We start from the raw sequence: 5189 nt of genomic DNA, 5'->3' as shown, positions 1-5189 counted from the left end.
TCATCTCTGAGTTATTCCCTCCTTGCATCCTCAGCATGCTGCTGGTGACACCATCAGGAGCTGGGGACACTCAGGGGTGTCTCTGGTGTCATTCCAGGCAGATCCCCTTGGAGCAGCAGCTCCTACAATCCCAAGATCACGAGTGAGGAAAGTGATTGTAGCAAAGAAATAAAATTGGTGTTGTTGTTCATTGATGAAACCCATTGCGTACAAAGGAGAGGAAAAACCCCACTGAACCTGAAGGTCCTCAGCTCTCTGGGGTTGGAATGTCCCTGTTCACCTGCAGTTTTATGTCCTCAATGTTTTAAATTTCTCCTTAAATTCTGCACAGTAAATAGTCATAGGAGGATTTATGAAGGTGAGGAAATTAAATCAGTTTGCTTGTCAAGGAGTTTTTAATCAAAGATAGAAACTGTGATTGGCTAATTCTTGCTTGGGTTTTGTTTGGGGTTTTTGGCTCTTTTATTTTAGTTTTTATGCTTTTGCATCTAACTGTGTTATTTTTGCCCAAAATACCTGGGTGTCTGTACCATCTTTGTCTTGCATCCATCCTTGTCATCTTTGTACAGCATCCATCATTTTTCTGGGCATCAGGCACTTAAATAAGGAGTTTTTCCAATTGAGATTCCCATCAGTTCTCTGCAATATCATTATGGCTTATCAAGGACCTTTTTAAATGGTGGCTGTTTTAGCAGGGGTAGATTTCTTTATAATACTATTGTTGGTAACTGAAGTGGTTTGAAGAATGCCAGGAAATGGAATGGAAATTTTATCTGATGTGGGGAAAAAAAAGGTTAAAAAAAAATTTCCTTGCATTTTTTGGGAAATGGTGCATTTTAATCTCAATTCAGCAGGAGGGATATTTCCATGCCAGGATCTCCCAGCTTCTGGCAGTTCCAGAGGTCGCTGGCTGCAGGTTCCCATGCTCAGCCCCACATTCCCATGCTCAGGCATGGGATCCTTCCTGGATCCCAGCCCTTCATTCCCTTCCAGCCCCACTTTGAGTGCTGGGTCCATCAATACCTCTCTGCTGCATGAACAATTTGCTTGATCTGCAGAGATATTCCCAGCAGGACATTTTTCCCCAATGAGTCACTCTGCCCTAAATTTAACCTTCTGGATACTGTGGATTTTTTCTAAAAATTTCTTTACAAAATATAATAGCCCAGCTAAAGCTTTTATGAAGTATTTTCCAGTCACTTAGTGGCCAAGCCCTCTGACTAGTTTGTATTTCAGCCCAGAATACCTTTGATAATCTTTGCCAGTATCCAGTGTTGGTGGTCTTAAAATTCTACAACCGAGTGGAAAGCTGTTAAGTGCTCAGACTTCAGAGCATGCCTAATTAATTCTTTCCAGGGTTTTAGTCCTTTAAAAAGTGTTAAAAACACGGATTCAGTGTATCATTGAATATTGCATGGTTCTGTGGAAATAAATTGCATCAATTTGATTCTTTCAGGAGTTCAGAGAGTTTTTGCTCTGTGCTTACTCTGGAAGTTTACAGGAGACTGTGGAAAGTTCAGGTTAAAATGAGCAAAAGTTGTTAATGAGGGGGAGCAGCTCGATGGCAAAGTGAGAGCCCAAAAACCACATCAGAAAACTCTCTGCAAAGGCATCAATCAGCTGCATTTGAAAATCAGGCAAAATCTCCCCTGCACTCAGAACTCCAAAAGCATTTTCCTCATGTGAACTTGAGTATTTTTATTTTGAGCAGAAAACCACACTTGTGTTTATTTTATTTCACAACTGCTTAAGGAGATTATAATGACTTAATCCTGGAAAGGGTTTGCAGTGCTTGAGAAGCAGGTGAGGCAAATTTGAGCTTTTTTCTCTCCTGACATCAAGTCCTGGAGGGGATTCAGCCTCAGAAGAACCATTAAGGATCTTTCAACATCCAGGCTTATGTGCTTCTTCTGAGAGACGTGGAGACGGGAGAGATGAAAGAGGAGCATGAGATGGAGATGAACTGGAGATTATCATTGTAATGCAGAATTAAAGGGGCAAATGGCAGCACTGATATCTATTGCTCTCCCTTCCAGCACAGCTCAGACTGGGGGCTTGCTCTTTGTGAAACCATTGGGGATGTTGGTGGTTTTCCAAGGTAAAGCTGGCAGTGCTTGGGTGCTTTTGTTGTGGTCTGGTTGGCTTTGCTGTCCTTGGTGTCTTCTTGTTCTGAGGTTTGGGGAGAAAAGAGTGAAAGAAGGGACTTGAGAGAGATTCACTCACCTACCTAAGGAAACACCACATGGGATGTCTTTTGGAGCAGGGCAGATCACAGAACCATGGAATCATTTAGTTTGGAAAAGCCCCGTGGAGCTCAACCATTCCCCCAGCACTGCCAAGGCCACCACTGGCCTGTGTTCCCAAGTGCCACCTTCACAGAGCTTTGAAATCCCTCCAGGGATGGGAACTCCACCCCTGCCCTGAACTATTGCAGGATTTCACCACCCAGGATCGTCAGGCCAAGCTCCATTGAAGAAAAGTCTGCAGATCTCCAAAGGTAGCCCTGGAAACTCATCTCTTTATCAAATTCCAAGAAATCCTATGCTTTCTGCACAAGAGAGTGAAAATATGTTGATCTATCTACATAAAATGTAAATTTTTCTGTGAGCATGGATCAAACTACAGGAAATAACAACACAGACTGTACTGATGGAGTCTTTGATCAATTCAAAGGTAAAACACCCAATTCTGTGAAAAATCTGAGCTGACTTGCCCCAGCTCCTTGCTAGAGTATGTATGTTTTGGAGAGTCACAGTTTTGGTTTGAAAGCTTAAGGGAAAACATAAAATCCTCAAGGTCTATTAGGAATGAATAAAATGCTCAGGATGCAAGTTTCCTTTCCATCCACTGAAGTCCTGGAGCTGCCCATGCTGGCATTTGACCTCTGTGGATAAGAGGATGCTGAAGGCAGGTCCCTGCTGGCACCAGGGGAGGTAAGGGAAGAAAGGAGGGGCTGTTTTCCTTGGGAGGAAAATGGTATTTGTGTCTGCCTTGGCGTGGAATGTGGTGCTGGGTGGTTAATTCACCCCCCTGGCTCTGGTGGGGCATTCCAGAGATCCCAGCACAGACTCCAAAGGACAAATATCATCATTACCACTCTCTACAGGCTGTGGGAGAGACCACACAGGTTTCATTGTCCAGGAATTTTTTTTTGGATCCTAAAGGTGACGAGGATGTGCTGGGGGCTGTGACAAGGAATCACAGAATCATCCTGGAATCACAGGATGGTTTGGGCTGGAAGGGGCCTCAGAGATGATCCAGTTCCAAACCCTGCCACAGGCAAGGACACTTTCCACTGGACCAGGTTGCTCCAATCCCTGTCCAGCCTGTCTTTGAAAAGAAACACCTGTCAGGAGTGAGATTTCAGTGCCCAGAGACACATTTCAACCTTGGGAACTCAATTCCTGTTCCACAGGCTCAGAATTTGGAGGATGTTTGGCTGGGCACAAGGCATCCTGTGAAGAGCCAAGGCTGGGCACCAGCAATGTTCTGCCTCAGCCACACAGGGTTTTTCTGCCAGTGGGACCCAGAATTTCTGAGGACACTTCCAAATGGCAAACAGCACTAACTGAGGATGTGCAGTAGCACAAAAACAGCAATGCCAAATACAGCTGGCTCAAAACACACCCAGAAATGTGGAAGTGTGCATTAATCCCTTTTAAAAAACAAAAATACACAAGTGCCCACTTTGCATTTTAATTTTATGTAATTGCAGTGTGAGCTACAAAAAAAAATCCTCACTCCTGGTGTGCAAATCCTTATTTTCACCCAGCTCCTCTGAGCAGTGCCAAACTCCTATCAGTCATGTCCAGCTTTGAGGAGATCACAAGAAGAGATGGCAACCAATTGTCACTGTAACTTCAGCCAGGTTTAGCCAGGATTGTGATAGTTAAATGGCTGATTGGAATGGCACTAATTGATTATTTAAGTGATAGCTAAGTTGTACTTTTTATTTAATCAACCATTTTATGTTCACTAAAAAGAGCAGCAGTGACTGGGAGATTGGTGTGTTATTCAAAACTATGGAAAAACTATTCAAAACTATGGAAAAAGAGTGACTATGCTGGGATGAGGTGGGAAAGGGTAATTTGTGTAGGAATGGGATGAGTGGAGGTTTAGGGAAGGTCACAAGAACCTACATGAAAATCCCCAGCAGGAGCTGGGAGTGTTTCCAGTGGAATGGCAGGACGATGGGATGGGCAGGGTGTGTTTATTCCTGCAGAATCCCGGCTCTGTGGCTGAGTTGTGGCCCTGAGTGATGGTAAGTCTGCACCCTGTCCCAGCTCTCCTTTCTCCCTGTGGCTGTGAAGGGATTGCTCTGGATCCTGTGGAATTCCTCACATGCTCACAGTCAGGTTAAACCAGGACAGTGAGGGAGAGAGGTCTAATGTTATTTAACAGCTACCCCTGCAGTATTTAAGAAAGACAGTGCAGAGGATAAAATAAATTATTATGATTTAAATTCTGTTAGATAGAAGCACAACAGAAGATTGATAACATTCATCACTCTGTATGCCTCAATAAGAAGTGTAGTCAAAATTTTTCCCAATCCTCTCCAGGTTCCCCAACCAGTTTGCAGTTGCTTTGAGATACCCATATGTTCACAGGTAACTTTAAATATTAAATTGATTTGGAAATTAATTTGGCAACACGAATTCCCATAGGATAGGGATGTCAATATCATCACCTTCCTGCCTTGTTTAGAGCACGTCATGACTAAGGCTAAGGTTAGAAAATCAGAATTTGAGTTTTGACTGTAATTTAAATTTCTTCTCACAGCCTCTTGGCATGTCACAGGAATATAGTTATTGCCCTACAGAAATTATAATTTTCCTAGTCTGGCATCCCCTCCCTGGCAGTGATCTACAGCAGAAGCTCCAGCAGAAACAAAAAACATTAAGAAGCAAATGGCAGTGAAATTCCATGCAGGAACGTCCTTGCTCCCAGGAGACACTTCTCCCACAGCAGGCTGGCTGGGTGGGAGGGTATGGATCCATATAATCCACTTTTCTGTGGCAGGAGGGAGAACAACATTTACAAACAGCTGCAGGACATCCCCGCTGTGCCTGTGTGTGCTCCTGGCTGGATGCTCCATGGGGACCTGCCTGGTGCAAAGGTGTTGATTGCAACCCTTCCAAGAGGACTGGGATATTTAAGATCTCCCAGTGTTTTAATGTTTTTCTTGCACC

This window comes from Sturnus vulgaris, chromosome 14 (genome assembly GCF_052056855.1).
Source record: "Sturnus vulgaris isolate bStuVul1 chromosome 14, bStuVul1.hap1, whole genome shotgun sequence".
NCBI lineage: Eukaryota > Metazoa > Chordata > Aves > Passeriformes > Sturnidae > Sturnus > Sturnus vulgaris.
This window is presented reverse-complemented; position numbering follows the sequence as displayed.